The sequence below is a fragment of the Chionomys nivalis genome, chromosome 20 (assembly GCF_950005125.1).
Source record: "Chionomys nivalis chromosome 20, mChiNiv1.1, whole genome shotgun sequence".
NCBI lineage: Eukaryota > Metazoa > Chordata > Mammalia > Rodentia > Cricetidae > Chionomys > Chionomys nivalis.
In genome coordinates this window covers 8,122,933-8,145,784 of record NC_080105.1, presented here as the reverse complement: position 1 = coordinate 8,145,784, position 22,852 = coordinate 8,122,933, and the positions used below count along the sequence as shown (strand labels likewise).

Here is a 22,852-nt window from a genome sequence, read left to right as displayed (position 1 = left end):
ACCCATATTTGTAAAAGAAACATGACTAAATCTTTTAGAATTTGACCCTGGGTTGTCTCAAGATTGTAGATACAGCGAGGACAACATTCAGCCCATCCTTTAACCAGATTGGGTTCTATAGCTATGTTCAAGACAATAATAATGTCTTATGAATTGAATACAAGCATTTGTTGCAAGAAACAGAAAAGTGACATACAAGAACATTGCACAAAACAAAAAAAAAAAACAAAACTTGAGCTAAAATACCTCTTTTTTTTTCTTCCTGAGACTCTCTCACAGTTTCCCAAGGCATGAATCAGTATGAACCATTTTGACTGTATTTTGACACTTTGAATATTAAGTATGTCCACTGTTGCTTCTGGGAGTTTAGTATGGCCTGGCCACAGATAACACAAGGAAAATATGTGTTGGCTATTATCCACTACCAGCCCACCTGTCAGAATAGAAAACAGAGTATACAAATATTCATTGGATTGACAATTTGGTGTGATTAACATTCCTAGTTTCCCCAGTTCTATCTGTGAACATGTGAACCTTTTGACTCTCTACAAATTATAACATTTGTTCCTTTACTTTCATACCTCCAACTCTCCTATATACCACACATCCCAGTTCTCCTTCAACTGTGTCCTTTTTTCATGCATTGTTATTTTTTTTTAATATTTTAAATATTTATATGATTTATTATAATTTTTTAATTATTTATTTTTATTCTTTTTTAATTAAAATTTCCACCTGCTCCCCATTTCCCATTTCCCTCCCCCTTCTCCCACATATTGTCCCCTTTCCCCACTCCCCTCCCCCTATCCCCACTCCTCTTCTCCTCCTCCCACTCCATTCCGCATCCCTCTTGATACTGAAGAGCAGTCCAAATTCTGTGCCCTGTGGGAAGACCAAGGTCCTCCCACTTCTATCTAGGTCCAGGAAGGTGAGCTTCCAAACAGGCTAAGCTCCCCTAAAGCCAGTTCATGTATTCGGATCAAAACCTAGTGCCATTGTCCTTGGCTTCTCATCAGCCTTCATTGTCTGCCATGTTCACAGAGTCCAGTTTCAACCCATGCTTATTCAGTCCCAGTCTAGCTGGCCTTGGTGGGCTCCCAATAGATGAGCTCCACTGTCACAGTGGGTGGGTGACCCCTCTTGGTTCCGACTTCCTTGTTCATGTTCTCCCTCCTTCTGCTCCTCATTTGGACCTTAAGAGCGCAGACCATTGCTCCAAATTGAGTCTGTCCTTATCTCGATCTATCGCCAGATGAAGGTTCTAAGGTGATATGCAAGATATTCATCAGTATAGGATAGGGTCATTTCACGTTCCCTCTCCTCAGTTACCCAAGGTACCAGCTGGGGACATCTCCCTAGACACCTGTGAGCCCCTCTAGAGTCAAGTCTCTTGCCAATCCTAAGATGGCTCCCTTAGTTAGGATATATATTTCGCTGCTCCCATATCCACCCTTCCTATATTCCAACCATCCCAATCCCCCAAGCTACTCCCATCCTCCCCTTCTCACATTTCTACCCCATTTCCCCCTAGCCCCATGCCACCTCACCGTCAAGTTCCCAGTTTTTGCCCGGCAATCTTGTCTACTTCCTCTATCCAGGCAGATGACTATACGATTTTCTTTGGATTCACTTTCTTATTTAGCTTCTCTAGGATCACAAATTACATGCTCAATGTCCTTTATTTATGGCTAGAAACCAATTATGAGTGAGTACATACCATGATCTTCTTTTTGGGTCTGGATTACCTCACTCAGGGTAGTGTTTTCTATTTCCATCCATTTGCATGCAAAATTCGAGAAGTCATTGTTTTTTACCGCTGAGTAGTACTCTAATATGTATATATTCCACACTTTCTTCATCCATTCCTCCATTGAAGGGCATCTAGGTTGTTTCCAGGTTCTGGCTATTACAAACAATGCTGCTATGAACATAGTTGAAAAAATACTCTTGTCATATAATAGGGTATCTCTTGGGTATATTCCCAAGAGTGGTATTACTAGATCTTTGAGTAGGTTGATCCCAAATTTCCTGAGAAATCGCCACACTGATTTCCAAAGTGGTTGCACAAGATTGCATTCCCACCAGAAATGGATGAGTGTGCTCCTTACTCCACAACCTCTCCAGCAAAGGCTATCATTGGTGTTTTAGATTTTAGCCATTCTGACAGGTGTAAGATGGTATCTCAAATTTGTTTTAATTTGAAATTCCCTTATCGCTAAGGAGGTTGAGCATGACCTTAAGTGTCTTTTGGCCATTTGAATTTCTTCTGTTGAGAATTCTCTGTTCAGTTCAGTGCCCCATTTTTAATTGGGTTAATTAGCATTTTAAAGTCTAGTTTCTTGAGTTCTTTATATATTTGGAAGATCAGAACTTTGTTTGTTGCAGAGTTGGTGAAGATCTTCTCCCAGTCGGTGGGTTGCCTTTTTGTCTTAGTGACAGTGTCCCTTGCTTTACAGAAGCTTCTCAGTTTCAGGAGGTCTCACTTATTCAATGTTGTCCTTAATGTCTGTGCTGCTGGGGATGTACGTAGGAAGTGATCTCCTGTACTCATATGTTGTAGAGTACTTCCCACTTTTTCTTCTATCAGGTTCAGTGTGTTCAGACTAATATTGAGGTCTTTAATCCATATGGACTTGAGTTTTGTGCATGGCGATAGATATGAATCTGTTTTCATTCTTCTACAGGTTGACAGTCAGTTCTGCCAGCACCATTTGTTGAAGATGCTCTCTTTTTTCCATTGAATACTTTTAGCTCCTTTATCAAAAATCAGGTGTTCATATATTTGTGGGTTAATATCAGTGTCTTCTACTCGGTTCCATTGATCGACTTCTCTGTTTTCATGCCAATACCAAGCTGTTATCAATACTGAAGCTCTGTAATAGAGTTTGAAGTCAGGGATGGTAATGCCTCCCGAAGCTCCTTTATTGTATAAGATTGTTTTGGGTATCCTGGGTTTTTTGTTTTTCCAAATAAAGTTGATTAATGTCCTTTCAAGATCTGTGAAGAATTTTGATGGGATTTTAATGGGGATTGCATTGAATCTATAAATTGCCCTTGGTAGAACTGCGATTTTTACTATGTTGATCCTCCCAATCCAAGAGCAAGGGAGATCCTCCCTTTTTCTGGTATCCTCCTCAGTTTCTTTCTTCAAAGACTTAAAGTTCTTGTCAAATAGATCCTTCACTTCCTTGGTTAGAGTTACCCCAAGATATTTTATGCTATTTGTGGCTATCGTGAAGGGTGATGCTTCTCTGATTTCCCTCTCTGCTTCCTTATCCTTTGTGTATAGGAGGGCAACTGATTTTTTGGAGTTGATCTTGTATCCTGCCATGCTACTAAAGGTATTTATCAGCTGTAGGAGTTCTTTGGCGGAGTTTTTGGGGTCGCTTATGTACACTATCATATTGTCTGCAAATAATGAAAGTTTAACTTCTTCCTTTCCAATTTGAATCCCTTTAATCCCCTTATGTTGTCTTATTGCTATCGCTAGAATTTCAAGCATATACTCAAAGGACTTGAATCCTACCACCATGATACTTGTACATTCATATTTATAATAGGGTGGAAATAGGGTCAAAATGGAATCAGTCTATGTATCCAGCAACAGATAATGAATAAAAAAATGTAATACATATATCTTATAAAATTTCATTCAACTACAAAGAAAAACAAAATTTTAACATTTGTATAAATGGATGAATATAGAAATTATTATATTAAACAAGATAACTGAGACTTAGAAAAATAAATATTTCATTTTGCCCTCATATGTGAGTTCTAGCTTTTAATGTTTTGCAGGTGTATACATGTGTATGGGTGTTGGTATAGGTCATCAAACAAGAAAGAGGACTACAGGAACAGAAAGAAAAGATTTTTGAGGAAGTGGAAAAGTGTAGTGGGACACATGTGAGATAAAGGGAGAAAAAACAAAAGGGCAGAAAGGGAACAAGGGGAGTTGACAAAGTTGTTTGGTTATTTGGATGTACCGTCTGCAGAGATGGAGATTGCAGATATTTTTCATCTATACTGTGTCTTTCCTTTATATGTCTTTTGATGAGCTTTAGTGAAAAGTTTTAAATTATATCAAAGTTAAGTATATCATTATTATTGTAATATTTACTGGGTAATTATGAAAGAATAGCCAAATGAAAGATACAAGAAAAGTCAGGCTTTGGAAAGTGGGTATTGTGTATTTTGTGCCTTTCTGAGCACATCATCCTCCCAGAATTCTGACAAGTGTACAAAACAAGAAATTCGTAAAATTAATTGTTTAGAATTTTGGCAGACATACCCAGTCTACTTTCCAATTCCAATGAAAATTGCAAACATTTATCATGAGTTTCCTTCTATCGAGCATTCTCACACTGAAGCTATGTAGAGGAACTCACCTGAGATCATCCCATTGCCATAATTTCTGATGTGAGCAAAGGGGTTTCCTTGTGAATTACAAAAGACACTCCTATTACTAGGTATATTCAAAAAGTTTAATGAGCTCTCTGTCAAGAATTAGGTGCAAAAGCTAATTATATTTCTTATGCCATTGGTTATACTCTAGTATCTGATCATAGATCACTTAAAATGAAAGTGTCTAGCAGTTACAGATACTAGGACTTTACTAGAGTTCCATTGTGTCATAAACATTCAAAAGTCAAACTGCATGTTGCACTCTTCCAAGATAAAACTGCATATAATGTCAAGCATCCATTTGACCAGATTTACCAAAACAAGAGCAGCCTCAGTGAACCTGAGTCAATATCAGCTCCTTTTACACTGTTCATAGACATTGGTACAGTTGATATCTCTTGTTACGTAACTCCTATCCTTATTCCTCTACTCTCCCTTTTTATATATTTACATCAAAGCTTTCCAATCTTCAGCAGTAATTTAGAGGTTTAGCAACTGCAGTCCAGCAAGTGCTTTCTGAGCCCACTTCATCTAGAGAGACATTGACTGCACAGTAACAGTGCTAGAAGACTCTCCTGACAACTGGGTGGTCACTAATCCACTGTGCCATTCATGGTGAAGGCATGTTCTGAAAATGAAGATCTGAAAACTTCAGACACTAAAGAATAGAAAGTATTCTTTTTCTGATACTTAAGTTTAAAATCACAGTCCCTCAATTACTGATTACATAAAAACAAAAGTGAAGTATTGTGGTCAAGAATACAGGGCATATACCAACGGACATGCCAAACCGAAAAAGGCAAAGCCCATGAGTTCTCAACGCTACACAAAGAACTATAGGCAACTAGAAAATCTAGGAGCTGAAGAAATTGTTTCCCCAGGGAAGAACATACGAATTTGTTGTCCAGTGCCAGTCAGCAAAACAAAACAAAACAAAACACACATAGGTAGCATTATATGTACCCAACAGATTATATTCAGAAATGTATATGCATATGTGCATCCAATAACAATTAGTAAAAGAAAAGACCATGTATTTGAAGGAGAGCAGGAAGGAGTGTATGGGATGACTTGGAAGGAGGAAAAAGAGGGAAAATTCTTATAATTATATTGTAATCTCAAAACTAAAATTTAAAAAATATAGTGAGTAAAGTACAGTCATTATACTAACATTCCACATCCTTAATAGTACAATTGTGGACTCGCGAGCATCCTTCTCCTACTGATTCTCTATAGTCTCTCAAAAAGGAGGAATCTATCTATTAGGGATACCTTCTTAACCACTTAATTATGAGAGCTGGTTATGGCATAAAGTTAGCCCTTCATGCTTACCTGTTCCTATTATGGTTTCTCTTTTAAAATGTCCCAAAGGCTCCTGTGCTGAAGGCTTAGTTCCAACCTTGCAGCATCATTGAGAGGTGACAGAATATGATGCACTTACCTTATCAGTTAACTAATCCATCAATGAATTTGTAAGTGAGTGGGCAAATTTGAGGGACATAGCAATAACAAGTAGATAACTGGGGATACATCTGATTTTCTTTTTATTTATTCTTCTCTCATAAAATACTTTCTGACCACAGCGTCCACTCTTCCCAACATCCCCCCTCTTCTTCTCCCCGAGATCCATGGCTCCTGAGCTTCTCTTAAGAAAAGAGCAGGCCTCCCAGTAATATCAGTTGAACAGTATATAAAAAGATGCTTTATTTCTAGATCCAAACCCTCATATTAAGGCTGGTTAGGACAACCCAGCAGAGGAAAAAGAGTTCCAAAAGAAGGCAAAAGTGTCAGAGACACCCCATCTCCAGCTTTTGGGAATCCCACAAAATCTCAAGCTAAAAAAATTCACATCATGTATGTAGAGTACAATTCCCACACAACTCATTGGACTGGAGACATCTAGCTGGTGCCTATGTAGAACTTTCACCCCCATGATCTAATATCTTTGGTACAGGAAGTATTCTACAGGCTACCAAATGAGAAATGGATATACCAGCCCAGCCACAAAACTTTGTGATCCTGCCTATACGATATACTAAGGCTCAACAGTGGCACAATGCAGTGCATTGTGGGAGTAATTATCCAATATATGGTTTGATTATGCGGCATTGCTTGAGTGTCCAGGAACCAGGGATTAGGATAAAAATGCTAATGCTCAAAAGCAAAAATAAAAGTAAGAACGAAATGACCCTCGAAGATATTCTGCCACACTCATAGATCAGAGCCTTCCTTATTCAGTCATCATCATAGAAGCTTCCCTGCTGCAGCGATGGAAACAAATTCAGAGACACACGGACAGACGTTTCACAGAGAGAAAAACCTTGGAACACAGAGCTCTACATGGAAAATATTCGTCAAACTCTCCTCTCAGAGATCAGAGAACCCAGAGGAAGAGGAGGCAAAAAGAGGAAAAGTCAGAGGAGATGCAGGACACCAAGAGAAGAAGGCTCTGAACCAACTGAGCAAAGCTTATATGAACGCAGACTGTGGCAGCAGGCACAGAACCTACTCGGGTCTGCGCCAGGTCCTCTGTGCATATAATATAGCTTTTCAGTTTAGTGTTTTCATGGATTCCTGAATGTGCAAATGAGTGGGTCTCTGGTTCTTGTGCCTTTTCTTGAGCTCTTCCTTCTATTGATTTTTCACTGTACAGCTTCTATGTGATGGTTTTTGTCTTATCTTGTATTTAATTTCATCATGTTTGGTTGTTATCACTTAGAAACCCATTCTTTTCTAATGAGAGACAGAAGGGAGTGTATCTTGTGGGGAGGGAGGATGGAGAGGGAGGCGGAGTAGTAGAGGGAGGACAAACTGTAATCAGTACATATTTTATGAGAGAAAAATCCATTTTAATTAAAAGAGAAATAAAGAAATGATGGATTTGATACAACTGGAAAACAACAGATGAATAATTTGGTCATTGCACTTTCTTTTTTATTTTTATTTTAATTTTTGTTGTATAAGTAATACCATTCAAAATTTCCACCTCTTCCCCTCCTCCCATTTCCCTCCCACTCTCCCATTCACCCTCCCTCTCCCCTCCAGTTCTAAGAGAGGGTGGGGTACCCTTCCCTGTGGGAAGTCCAAGGCCCTCCCCACTCCATCCAGGCCTAGGAAAGTGTGCATCCAAACAGACTAGTATCCCAAAATGCCAGTACATGCAGTAGAATCAAATCCCAGTGCCATTATCATTGGCTTCTCAGTCAGCCCCCATTGTCAGCCACATTCAGAGAGTCTGCTTTGATCACATGCTCCTTCAGTCCCAGTACAGCTGGCCTTGGTGAGCTCCCTTAGATCAGTCCCACCATCTCAGTGGGTGAATGAACCCATCACGGTCCTGACTTTCTTGCTCATCTTCTCCCACTTTCTGCTCTTCAACTGGACCTTGGGAGTTCAGTCCAGTGCTCCAATGTGGATCTCTGTCTCTATCTCCATCCATCGCTGGACGAAGGTTCTATGGTGATATTCAAGATATTAATTAGTTTGGCTATGGGATAAGGCCAGTTCAGGCACCCCTCCTCTTCTGCCCAAGGACCTAGCTGGGGATATCCCCTTGGACATCTGGGACTGGGAACCCTTCTAGAGTCAAGTATCTTGCCGACCCTAAAATGGCTCCCTTAATTAAGATATCTTTTTCCCTGCTCCCATATCTGCCCTTCCTCCATCTCAATCATCCCACTCTCCCAAGCTCTCCCCAGTCCTCCCCTTCTCCCTTCTTTCTCCCCCTCTCCCCTTTCCCTCATCGCGTCCCAACCCCCATGCTCCCAATTTTTGCCTGTGGCAAAGCTGATGCAGTGGAAAGATGGTTAGGCTACTGGGACACCCTCCTTGTGGATGAGGTGATTCAGATGTTTTTGATAGAACTATTTCTCAGGAGAAAGGGCTGCTGCAGAGTGAGGCTGCTCTGCCCAGAGCTATGGCCTATCCATAAGGACTCTCAGGAGGTCAATGCAGTGACTCCTGATACTCACCAGTGAGAAGAGTGTGTGAGTCTCCTGGGGAGAGTAAAATGGAAATGACTCGGAACACAGAAGAACTTTAGTATAATATGCATAGATCTCATTTTTTTCCAGAAAAGAAGAAGTGTTCTATGAGTAGTAATGTGTGTGTTTGTGTTTTTTTTTTTTTTTTTTTTTTGTGTGTGTGTGCATCTGTGATACTGGGACATTGCCTTGAAGGACATGGTCCTCTCTCCTGATACACAATCTTCTTGACATCAGGCATGGTTTTTTATGATAACAAAAGCTTTTCAAAACAATGTAGAGATGAGGATGGAGATTGTGTGTGTCCCCTGTATGCAGTAAGGAAAGGATGAAGAGAAAATCTGGAGTAGCTTATCAGAAGCAGAAACTACTTAATTATCTCTTCAAGTACTGTGATTGGAGGTAGGTGGCACAGTTAATTTATCAAGCCTGGGCCTGTGGAGGGTGAATTAAAGTATATAAAAGGATAATTAATACTCAAAACATTTTCCTGTTATTTTTATTCTAATTACTTACTGTCTGCTTCTGTTAAGACTTTTATAATTTGTGCAGACTTCAGCATCCACCTCAGAAAACAGCTTTCTATTGCTATTAATCACTTGTTTCCTGGTAAATTAGAATTCATTTTGTCACTGTGATACGCAAGTTATATGGTACATTTTAATCTAATCAAGCGATCCTACTCTTTCTACTGGGTTGACCTAAAGTGTAATTCAGTTGGGTAAGTGGTCCTTGGTGAGTGAATGTGGTAAAACCGGGAAAATGGGAGTAAGCATCCTAATTATCTTTTCCTGCTCAATCTACAGAAATTCTTTCCCTTCCTGACAGTTTCTACCTGCAGACAATGCACTGTTTCAGAAACAGTATCTTACAGTGTGTCATAGCTTATAAGATCAGACAAGGAACCGAATCCACCAATGAACTTTCCTAACCTTGTGACTCTGGGAAATGATGTTTTTCACCTGTATCATTCACAAAGCAGAACAACGTATAGTGAGCTTGACTTGGGGCTCTGAGATGTGTAGTGTATCATGCAAAACCAAGACTGTAAGATATCAAAATCCTCTCATCTCGTGCACCATCTCTTGCATATAGTTAGTTGCCAAGTGAACCTCCAGACCTTACCAGTTCTTAAGGCACACATTATAACACTGAAGGCCTATGTATAAAATAGAGCTGATTATTGGTATAAAACCACTTAAAATTGCTTAACTAGAAAGATGGGGAAGATTACAACATGTAGTGCTTACAAGGAACCAGTGATTCCAAAATTAAGGTCAAGAAAATGTAACAGGTGAGAGGCAGATAGGATATTTACACCAGAGCACTCTGACCCTTATTTCTTTCTCAAGAATCTTGATACTCCTTCTGAGTAAATAATTTTCTCTCCACGGATTGAGATGAAAATATATCATTCTGGTTGCATTTCCTAAACTGAGTTCCTGAAAATTTAATTAAGATTCAAGACCACACTCTGTATATGGAGAGCTTATTATACAAATATAGAAACTACTACTAAGTGCAGCGTATTTAAGAAAATATTTCAAATTTAAAACATAACTCTTTCTGGGTTGGCTTTTTAGATTATTTTCCTTTGTTCAGTCACATGTGGATTTTGTCAATACAAAATACATGAGAAATATAGATATTTAAATTTAATATAGTACACAGGAAAGTTTATAATACTTCGAAGTAAGTATAAAAAGCATCACAACAGAATACCCAGTGTTTTGGCTATTTTTACAAGATCTGAATTCCCTGAGAGTCCAAGTAATCCCAGACTTCCTGCTTCGTGCTCATCAGAACTTTAAGTCAGCCCACATGTTCTCTACCCTTAAGTTTTTAGAACTTCTGCATACACAGGTAAATATCTATCTAATAGATACAATAATGCATTATACACATTTATATCCTCTCAGGAAAGAAGATGCAGGCACCATTTTTATATGTGTATGCAGGTTTTAAGTAATCTTGCTTTTCCATTATCCACAAAATAAAAATTATAATTTAGAGAGCAATTAATGATAGGAGCAAAGATTACCGACTGTGGTGTGAGTTTTCCCAAAATACAGTGTACACAAAGGTAAATATAGTATGGCTGTGCATAGACATACACCCTGTTTATATCCTGTGTGGCTAGTAAGCATTCAGCACCTGACCACTTTAAAAGTGATTTTAGGGAAGTAACGTAGTTCTCACTAAAGCAGTCTCATGGGGGAATAGATTTCTTTCTCAGCCCCTTTTAATAAGTGGTCAAATTAAAGAACAGAGTTTAAACAGTGTTATCTGCATTGTTGTCTATACTAAGATTTTAACTGATACACAGTCTTCCCAGAGTGAACCTGTATTTCACTCTATGATGGAGGAAGGTCATTGGTTAATAACAAAAAAACTGCCTTGGCCCTTTTGATAGGACAGCAGCTTAGATAGGTGGAGTGGACAGAACAGAATGCTGGGAGACTTCTCATTACATGAGAATTTATGGATTGTTAAAGATGGAAAATATAATGATAGAAAGTGAAGTCCGTACACAGTCTCTGTATAAGGCTGTACTCAGAAGGAAATGAGAAGTAATCAATAACACAGTGGTAGATGCTATTTTATCAGTTTTAGTGAGAAAAGCGTGGAGTGTGACTGCTAGGTGGAAGAGTTGTGTGATTTTCAGAAAAAAGACAAAGTTATACTGGAACTGAAGAGTTTCCTAGATAGATAAACAATGAAGCAAGGACACAGAAGCCATACAGTGAGAAAATGAACAAAGAGAAAATGAAGTGTATAAATACTACACGTGCAAAATCCAAGCAGTTTGATGGAACTATAATGTGAGGTCCATTGAGTGAATGGTTAAAGAGAAATTTCTATCATGCCAGGCACAATGACTTACTGTGGGAACCCCACCATTCCAGAGACTGAGGCAGGGAATTTGGGAATTTGATGCCAGCCTGTACTACATACCAAGACCACATCTCTTTTACTCTTTTTTTTCTTTATTAAACTCAATGCTCTGATTCATAGAATTTTATGAATAACAATAAGAAAGTAGAAATTTAGTGTGCATACCATGATACTCTCACTAAGAAAGCATGCTCTATTAAAAGATGGGAACTATTAAGATATGGAAATGGCTGTGTGGTGGTGGAATATGCTCTTAATCTCAGCACTTAGAAAGAGAGGCAGTCTGATCTCTGTGAGTTCATGACCAGCCTGCTCTCTAAGATGTTATTTGATTTGATTTTATCTTCACATAAATATAAGTCATACTTGAAGGAATGATTTTTTTTTTTTTTGGTTTTTCGAGACAGGGTTTTTCTGTGGTTTTGGAGCCTGTCCTTGAACTATCTCTTGTAGACCTAGCTGATCTCAAACTCAGAGATCCGCCTGCCTCTGCCTCCCAAGTGTTGGGATTAAAGGTATGCGCCACCACTGCCCGGCTGAAGGAATTATGTTTTAAGGCACGTATATGAATATTAGCCATAGAAATCACAGAATACTCTGGCCCTACTACATTCTGAGATGGGTGGAGAGAGAGTATCCACAGCAATAGGAAAGCATAGATAAGAGTTGGTGGGAGAGCAGATTTTCAAGGGGACATTGATAACACGTCAATGAAAAGCATGGAAAAAGAATTGAGTCACAAGTAATGATTTCCTTTTCTTTTATTTGGCTGATATCTTACTCCACAAGTGAGGCTGAACTCAAACCAATGGTAAGCTTCCTGCCTCAGCTTCATCAGGGCTGGGAATACAAGGGTGCAGCACCTGTCCTAAGTCCTGAGTCACTCAGTATAATGTTCAGTACACGTTGGAAAATCACTTGATGTGGTAAGCAGAGAAAAAGGTTAGATATGAAACTCTGTGACGATAAATACTTGTTTGTAAACACTAATTTTATGGCTGAAGATGAAGATTCTGTCTCTGACTTAACTGAGGATCTTAAGTATTAAATTGAATAATTTCCCCCACCTGCAAGAATCCTTCTAATGACTTGCTCTTCTCTCTTCCAGGAGATGAGTGTCAATTGCTCCCTGTGGCTGGAGAACAGCTTGTCTGTCAAACGCCTTGCATTTGCTAAGTTCTCTGAAGTCCCTGGAGAGTGCTTCCTCCTGTTCACCCTCATCCTCCTCATGTTCTTGGTATCACTGACAGGCAATGCACTCATAGCCCTTGCCATCTTTACAAGTCCAGCCCTGCACACACCCATGTACTTTTTCCTGGCCTACTTGTCTCTCCTGGAGATTGGCTACACTTGCTCTGTCATAAACAAGATGCTGCAGAGTCTTGTGAGTGAGTCTTGAGGGATCTCTTGGGAGGTTCGTGCCACACAGATGTTTTTCTTCTCATTCTTTGGAATAACTGAGTGCTATCTACTGGTAGCCATGGCTTTTGACCGCTGCATGGCCTTATGCTACCCACTCCAGTATGCAACCTGAATGAGCCATGGGGTATGTGCCCATTTGGCAATGGTTTCATGGGGAATGGGATGCATAGTAGGGTTGGGACAGACGAATTTTATTTTTTCTTTGGACTTCTGTGGGCCCTGTGAGATAGACCACTTTTTCTGTGACCTTCCACCCCTCCTGGCACTTGCCTGTGGAGATACATCCCAAAACAAGGCTGCCGTCTTTGTGGCGGCAGTCCTCTGCATATCCAGCCCATTTTTTCTGATTATTTCTTCCTATGTCAGGATTCTGATTGCCATGCTGTTGATGCCTTCACCTGAGGGACGCCATAAAGCTCTCTCTACCTCTTCCTCCCACCTACTTGTAGTCACACTCTTCTATGGCTCAGCATCTATTTCCTACTTGAGGCCCAAGGCTAGTCACTCACCAGGAATGACTAGCCAAATTCTTGGCCCTCTTCTATACAGCGGTGACATCCATGCTGAACCCCATCATCTATAGTTTACGGAACAAGAAAGTCAAGGCAGCCCTGAGGATAACTTTGGGCCTGAAAAAAGTTCTGAGCAGGAATAGGTAACAACAGAACCACACAGAATTATTCACTAATAAACATGAATATAGAACCAGAGTAAACAAACAAATATTGATACATTTTCTGTCTGACTTATTGATCCGGGATGTCATTCTTATGTTGTGAATGAATATTGCTTTTATTGGTTGATGAATAAAGCTGTTTTGGCCTATGGCAGGGCAGAATGTACCTAGGCAGGAAATCCAAACAGGAAAAAGAAGGTGGAGTCTGGGAGACGCTGAAGGAAAAAGATGCCAGATTATTCCCAGTAAGGCCCAGCCACATGGTAATACACAGAATAGCAAAAACTGGTTAATTTAATTGTGGGAACTCGTCAGTAATATGCCTGAGACATTGGCAAAACAATTATAAGTAATATTAAACCTCTGCACGTTCATCTGGGAACTGGCAAGCAGGAGAGTAACCTCCAGTTCCAATTTATATTGAGTATCTTTGTAATTTTGAAAGTATCTCTTCATCCAGGGCTATGTTCTAATTACTAATTCTGAAATGATTTCAAATACTAAGTGATACAACTAAAGAGACCAATACAATAGAGAGCATTCTATTATGTTTTAGTTCAGGATGAAAATCTAAATTGCGATATCTCAGAAGTTTTGCAAATTCTATCCCTGATGCCCCCAAGACTTCTGCTTCCTATCCAGTTATATCACACACAAATCTTTGTTCTAAAGTAACTATATAATGGTCTTATATCAGTTCATGTCTTTATTTTATAATGTCACATGCTAAAAGTCTTTGAATTCTTTTGTAAATTGTAATTAACTAAAACAGTGTAAATATTACAATATGCTGAAATGTTAATTTGAAACTATTTGCTTTAAAATATTAAAGAAAACGTTTATTTTCAAGTGTTTCCATGGAAGTTTTTTTAATGCTAAATGGTCAATATTTTGGAACTTGCAGGTCATTCAGGCCAGGGAAGCCGCTCGGTTAACTGAATGTCTTTACCTCTCCCTCCATTCTTCCCAGTCCCATCTCCAGTCTCATCCCCAGTTCTGCAGCAGCACACCCACTGTAGTAGCCCCTCCTCTCTGAAACCCTACCCAACAGTCCATGTAGACCTTCTCCTACAGTATTTCTTCACCCAATATTTCTTTATACTGATATCCCAGTACGTATCATCTGCAGGCATTCCCTGGGATTAGCAGGCCCTACAGGCTATGGAAACAGGTAGGCCAATTGCAGATCTTAGTCTCTCCCTTCTCTCTTTCAAATCCAACTCCTTTTGACACCTCCAGCTCTATAACAGATGACTTGTATCAGCCTCATCTCCACCACACTAGGATAGGTTTTGAGGTACAAAATGCTCAAGATAATTCCAGCTTGGCTAGCTTTGATGGTGTGCTTTCTTACAACATTCTGGCCAGATCTTCAAGTAAGAACTTCAGAAAAACCCTACCAACTACTCAGAGACTATATGCAATTGTACCAGATAGTAATCTTGAAACTTAAGTTTCATTTTAGTTTTTAAAAGATCCCACAGAAATAATATTGCACCCATGACAGCTGGAAGTATTTCTAAAAGCTATTACGACTGAGTACATATTATATTTGTCTTTCTGGGTCTGGGTTACCTCACTCAATATGATTTTTTCTAGATCCATCCATTTGTCTGATAATTTCAAGATGTCATTATTTTTTCTGCTGTGTGGTACTCCATTATGTAAACATACTACATTTTATTTATGCATTCTTCATTTGATGAGAAATTATAGTTTAAGGGTTTTTGTTATTACAAATAATGCTGATATGAACATAGTTGAGCATTACACCTGCTCTATACATACACACACACAGACACACACGTGATGGAGGAAGGTGTGAACAGTTTTCAGCTGCTTAGATTGAATTGATATTTATAGCACGTCAGATTTAAGGAGAGAGAATGTGCTCATGATAAGCTTGTGAAGTTTACTGAGCAGAACTAAATTTTTCACCTTAAATCAGAAAGGATTCTCAAATTTTAAATGTATTTCATATCCAATTAGTCAAAATAACACTTTTTTATTAATTAATTAATTTATTTAATTATTAAAGATTTCTGCCTCTTCCCCGCCACCACCTCCCATTCCCCCCTCCCCCAATCAAGTCTTCCTCCCTCCTTAGCCCAAAAAGCAAGCAGGTTTCCCTGCCCTGTGGGAGGTCCAAGGACCACCCACCTCCATCCAGGTCTATTAAGGTGAGCATCCAAACTACCTGGGCTCCCACAAAGCCATTACATGCAATAGGATCAAGAACCCATTGCCATTGTTCTTCAGTTCTCAGTAGTCCTCATTGTCCGAAAATAACAAACTTTTAACATGCTTAATCATTACCAAACATTAACTGAATCAACAGTTACATTATTTGAATATTTGAATTGAAGAAAATATTATGTTATTTATATGTATATGTAGGTGCATAGAAAAATATGTACACATATTCATGTTTATTTCAGCATAATTATTATTGTCTTAACGGTGATTTTTTAATACACAAAACAAAATGGATAAATAATAATTTTATAAAATATGATATGACCAATCTAAGAGGCTTTAAAGGAAATGAAGATTGATGACAGCTGGAGCATAAATTATTTCAATCCTTTTGTAACCTGGTTGGCAATCTTTATTAAAAATGAATATGCTCTAACATTTAGATAAGAAATTACATTCCTCCAACAGATGCTCTATCATACTACAAAAGCATTTGTTCAACTATGTTCATAGCAGCATTATTTGTAATAGCCAGAACCTGGAAATAACCTAGATGCCCTTCAATAGAAGAATAGATGAAGAAAGTGTGGAATATATACATATTAGAGTACTACTCAGCAGTAAAAAACAATGACATCGTGAATTTTGCATGCAAATGGATGGAAATAGAAAACACTATCCTGAGTGAGGTAACCCGGACCCAAAAAGAGGAACATGGTATGTACTCACTCATAAGTGGATTCTAGCATTAAATAAAGGACATTGACTCTATAATATGAGATCCTAGAGGAGCTAAATAAGATGAACCCAAAGAAAAACATAATTATCCTCCTGATATTGGAAGGAGACAAGATTGCCAGGCAAAAAAATGGGGCACTGAAATGAATAGAGAATTCTCAACAGAAGAAATTCAAATGGCCAAAAGACACTTAAGGCCATGCTCAACCTCCTTAGCAATAAGGGAAATGCAAATTAAAACAACTTTGAGATACCATCTTACACCTGTCAGAATGGCTAAAATCAAAAACACCAATGATAACCTTTGCTGGAGAGGTTGTGGAGAAAGGGGCACACTCATTCATTGCTGGTGGGAATGCAAACTTGTGCAACCACTTTGGAAATGAGTGTGGCGATTTCTCAGGAAGTTTGGGATCAACCTACCCCAAGATCCAGTAATACCACTATTGGGAATATACCCAAGAGATGCCCCATCAAATGACAAAAGTATCTGTTCAACTATGTTCATAGCAGCATTATTTGTAATAGCCAGAACCTGGAAACAACCTAGATGCCCTTCAATAGAAGAATAGATGAAGAAAGTGTGGAATATATACATATTAGAGTATTACTCAGCGGTAAAAAACAATGACATCGTGAATTTTGCATGCAAATGGATGGAAATAGAAAACACTATCCTGAGTGAGGTAACCCAGACCCAAAAAGAGGAACATGGTATGTACTCACTCATAAGTGGATTCTAGCCATAAATAAAGGACATTGACTCTATAATATGAGATCCTAGAGGAGCTAAATAAGATGAACCCAAAGAAAAACATAATTATCCTCCTGATATTGGAAGGAGACAAGATTGCCAGGCAAAAATTGGAAACTTGGGGGTGGGGTGGGGTCGGGGTAATGGGAAATGGGGAGAAAAAAGTGAGAAGGGGAGAAGGGGGAGAGCTTGGGGGAATGGGACAGTTGGGATGAAGGCAGGGTGGATATGGGAGTAGGGAAGTATATATCTTAATTAAGGGAGCCATTTTAGGGTTGGCGAGAGACTTGATTCTAGAGATATTCCCAGGTGTCCATGGAGATGTTCCCAGCTAGATCCTTGGGCGGCTGAGGAGAGGGAGCCTGAAATGACCCTGTCCTATAGCCATACTGATGAAAATCTTGCATATCACCATAGAACCTTCGTCTGGCGATGGTTGGAGATAGAGACAGAGACCCACTTTGGAGCAATGGACTGAGCTCCCAAGGTCCAAATGAGGAGCAGAAGGAGGGAGAACATGAGCAAGGAAGTCAGGACCACGAGGGGTGCACCCACCCACTGAGACGGTGGGGCTGATCTATTGGGAACTCACCAAGGCCAGCTGGATGATGGAGCATGTGATCAAACCAGACTCCCTGAGGTGGCTGACAAGGAGGACTGAATGAGAAGCCAAGGACAATGGCACTGGGTTTTGATCCTACTGCATGTAATGACTTTGTGGGAGCCTAGTCTGTTTGGATGCTCACCTTCCTAGTCCTGGATGGAGCGGGGAGGACCTTGGACTTCCCACAGGGCAGGGAACCCTGACTGCTCTTTGGACTGGAGAGGGAGGGGGAGGGGAGTGGGGGGAGCGGGAGGGAAATGGGAGGATGGGAGAAGGTAGAAATTTTTAATGAAATAATAATAAAAAAGAAAAAATTACTTGTAAATATGGAAAAAAGAAATTACATTCCTAGATTTAGCAAAAAATAAAAATTATTCATTTGTTCATTGAAAGATATATACGAGAAAGTTCTTTCCACATCATGTGCCTCTAAATATAACCAAAAGTATAATTGCTGTTGTACATCTTCTTTTCATAGGTGGAATGATATGTGAAAAGCATAAATGTTAGACAACAGAAACCAGTCACAAATAATATTAATTACATGCTGCTTATTAACCTAATTTCAAAAGCAGGCAACTGTAAGGCACAGTTCATTAGTATCTCAGAGCATCCTTACTGGAAAGAGTCTCAAGGAGAACTGAGGGTCAGTCCAGCAGCTAGGGGGCATCTTCAAAATTGAATGTAACTTTAAATATAAAGTGTCTTCAGTGTGTATTACACAAAAGAAATAGATAATTTTTTAAAAAGTGAGATAAGACCAGTAGAAGAATCACATAGAATTTAATAGCTTTGTAATAATTTATGCTGCTATTTCTTGTATTTTCCCCCATGGCCAAAATTCTCATTTACTTAAATTCTGCTTAATTGCAACAGAGGGACTGACTCCCTAAGGTCAGAATTTCTAGCACATTTGGTTCTAATGTCACTAGTCTACAAGGGTTAAAAGGCAGATTATAGGCAAATGTGACTTACAAAATAAGCAGAGTCAGATTTGTGGTGAGGGTTAGATACACCGAAGGTTCAGAGCTGCAAGGAACTACAGAAGCGAAAGGTGAAGCCAGCCTAAGAAGTGAGGTACCCAGAAACCCGAGACACATCTTCCATTAGGATGAGCAGTCAGTATTCTAAAAACGGTAAATTTACTTTTATTTCTTATATTTTTCAAAGTATTGCTTTGTGAACTGTAATGATAGTAAAAACATTTGTTTCACAGTTAGAGGCTATAAGCAATGCAGGAGAGAGGCACAACAGGGATTGGGAATTAAAATTACTACAGTCAATAAAAAAATTAATTTACAATAAATTAAACCAAAGTCATCTTTTCTTTTTCTTTTATTTTCGAGACAGGGTTTCTTTGTAGCTTTTGGTTCCTGTCCTGGAACTAGCTCTTGTAGACCAGGCTGGACTTGAACTCACAGAGATCCGCCTGCCTCTGCCTCCCGAGTGCTGGGATTAAAGGCGTGCGCCACCACCACCCGGCTAGTCATCTTAAACTTGACCATCATGGGTGATATTGAGATTGGATTACTAGTTTCGTCCATCAGGATAGCCAAGTGAATGGCAGGAGAAGCTGTGCCAGGTAGTTATGCTAAAGCATGAACTGACATTGTCCTCAAAACCAAAGGAGATTTCATAAGAAACCAACTTATAGGTTTGAGAAATGATTTAAATAATCAAGAATCTGGATTCCTCTTTACCACATAGTCATAATTCTATATGTATTAGCTATAATCTGCAAAGAATGACTACTGAGGATTAGGGAGTCTACATTTTTTATTTGCACTGCTTACTCACAATGAACCTTGCAAATGCTCAATGAGTTTATTATCACTCTAGTTAGCTTGCAAAAAGAAAAACAATGAAAAGACAGGTTATTAGGAGCCTTCTACCCATGGCAATCTGATCATGCAACCTACACATAAACTCCTTTTCTGCTTAAAACTGAAAGGCTACATTTTTTTATGAATGTAAGCATGAGAATATTTTTTGAATAATTGTTGTCAACTATTTGTTTAAAATAGCTATAAATATTATTTTCTAAGTAAACCTCTAAACATATCTACTCTGTCTTATAAACTTTCTCAGAATAATAAAGGCTATTTGGAAAATTTTCTCAGGAAACACCATTTAATTTAGAAATTTTAAAAATTTCTTTTAGCTGTGTTTTCCTTAAAATTAGTAATGAATCATATACTTTAAAAATGTAGAAGTCATGCTGTTCAAGATGAAATGCCACCATGAGTGAAATCCAATTTTGTGGTTTGTTACACTTTAAATACCATTTCCAGATGTTCTCTATTGTCCAAAGACCATCCATGAAGGCTAAAAGTCTTACACCTTTCTTTTCGTAAAATATTAATTCTCATGTTTATCTCAGTTAAATCCAAAAGGAATGCTTATTGGTACATGCAAAAGAACAATCTGTTTATTACTATGATCTGGTAACTCAAATTATACTTAGGATGTTTATCTCCTCAATTTACCAAATAGTTCTGCTTATATCCATTATGAAATTCATGAACCACAAGGAAACTGGTGACCAAAACATTCTTTGCCATTGTGGGATAGTAATCAACCTGAAATTTTTCATGTCATGAAATTTTTTTTGTTCCATATCTACTCTCTTACATCCAATCACTGAATTTCTATGATATCTTCCCTAGCCAGTAATTCCACTATGAGGGCTATAAAGTGACTGAGATGAAATGCATGGATGTTTTCTCTGTTCCAAACAACAGCTCCTGATGTCTTCATTGAGGGCTCTGACAGGAAATAATTGAAACCATAATGTCAAGTATGACAAATATCAGTAAGAGGAACTACAATGTTCTTTGGAGGGGAACTATATTTAGCCACATCTATTGTAATTGGTTAGTAGAAAACAAAGCACAATCACTAAATGAAACATGGAAAGCCGGGTGATGGTGGTGCATGCCTTTAATCCCAGCACTTGGGAGGCAGAGGCAGGCAAATCTCTGTGAGTTCGAGGCCAGCCTGGTCTACAAGAGCTAGTTCCAGGACAGGAACCAAAAAGCTACGGAGAAACCCTGTCTCGAAAATCCAAAAATAAATAAATAAATAAATAAATAATAAAAAAATAAAAAAGAAATATGGAAAAAAGTAATACAATTGTAACATAAAATTGTTAATTCTATGAAAGGCAAAGAACACATTTTTTATTTTTGTGTTTTATTCATGATTTCAATTAAATATATCTCAAAAAAGTGAGAAAATATTTCACCTTTTATATCTTGTCTGCTTCATATAATGAGTTATTCTGAGATCACTACTTTTGTTGGCTGGACAAACAGCATGTAAGATCTGGCAGAACCGGAGCTGAACAAAAGTTACTGGGATGCTGGAGAGGTACAGAAGGAATTGCATAGATAATTAGCAAAGAATAAGACATTTCAGTGAAACAAGAGAGATAAGAACAAGAAATCTATCATACAAAGGGGTGACTATAGGTAAAAAGATACCTTCTATTATTGAAAAATGCTAACAGAGCTGAGGTAAAGTTTTTTCCAACAATAATTATTAGGATTTATTGTCACATGAATAAGTCACTATATTTAGTCATATTTCTCAAATTTCTCAAATTATTTGTAGACAGCATGTACAACTTTGTCAAAAATAAGATGGTGATAAAAACAAATTCATATAAAACTGTCAAAAATTCTATAGTAAGTGAAGGAATAGAATTATACATATCTTTATTTTGGGATTAAAACTATTCTTAAATTACATTAAACATTATCTCTAAAGTGGTTACAAAACCTTTTTACCAAGAGTCGTGATAATGTTTGGTATCTTAACAACAATATTACACTTATATAACCTTGTACTTCAACTGTGTAATTTGAGTAATTTGTTCTCATTTAAACCAAGTGTTTATTTTACACAAAGGAGCATGAAATATACAAAGTACACATACGTGCAATCAATTTGCATATGTACATAGCCATATTTTTGGTGGCTGTCACAACACAAACAAGTACCAGATAATTTTTAAAAATATTCTTCACAACTTTTCCCATTCTGCTGCATAAAGCTGAATATATAAACAATCATTCTAGCTTCAGGAAGATTACATGAATATAATGCAAAATTTTAAGAAATCATGTGAGAATTTTCCTCATGTAGGAAGTATGACTAAATTGGAAAAAAATGAGATCATCTCTGGAAACTGACTTTTATAGTTTGTGTTATTTGACTGTTGGTGTATGTGTGTGTGTATGTTTCTTTTTCCTTTTTTTGTTTTTTGTTTGTTTGTTTTTGAGACAGGTTTCTTGGTAGCTTTGGAGCCTGTTCTGGAATTCGCTCTTGTAGAACAGAATGGCCTTGAACTCATGGAGATCTGCCTGCCTTTGCCTTCCAAGGGAAGTGCTGGGATTAAAGGCATGTGCCACCACTGCCCCGCTGTGTGTATGTTTCTTTACATAAACAAAAAAGGACACATTTTATACCATCAGTCTCAGTGATGTTAACTCCTCATTATTCTGTGGCTAAACATCTTTGTATATTAATTTTACATGCACATTATACTGCATTTTAGAGGTTTTATCCTTGTTGTCTTAATTATATTAAGCAGAAAGAAGATTCTACAAAAAAAAAGAAAAGAAAAGAAAAAGAAGTATATTTGTCACCACCAACTGACTGCTTTTCATGGGTAGCAATTTCAAACTTCTATTATACAAAAGTATTAAGAACCTGCAGGAATGTGCCTTACTCTCTCTGAGGCATGAATGGGGTTGGAGGAAAGGTGGAGGGAATGGGAGGAGGGGAGGAAGGGGGTATTGGTACGTGAAATGAAAAAAAAAAAGATAGTTTGTTCTCTTTTAAAAAATAAATAAAAGAACCTACAGGAAGGCAAGTTCAATTGAAAAAAATTATGTTCAAAAATATTTTGAGTAAATTACAAACTTAATGAAGCTTCAGTGAGGTTTTCACTTTCTTCTGTGTTAATAGATACAACACCTGATAACAAGTATCATATAATACATCTTTATTATATTTGCCTTTTATTTCTTTATTTTTGTTCGGTATTTAGGTAGCTTGCGGGAGCAATGGAGAGACACAGAGCCTCACTCTGCAATCCGTGCTGGCCTTTCTTTCACATAAATCCTCTTGCTTCAGCCTTTCAAGTGTTGGGGTTACCAGTGTGGTTCTAATTTGAC

At 38.2% G+C, this 22,852-nt stretch overlaps 1 pseudogene; it reads left to right on the top strand.

The window, feature by feature from the left end:
• The first annotated feature begins 12,393 nt into the window (after positions 1-12,393).
• Positions 12,394-13,363, top strand: LOC130862988 (putative olfactory receptor 2I1; annotated as a pseudogene).
• Positions 13,364-22,852: the final 9,489 nt, after the last annotated feature.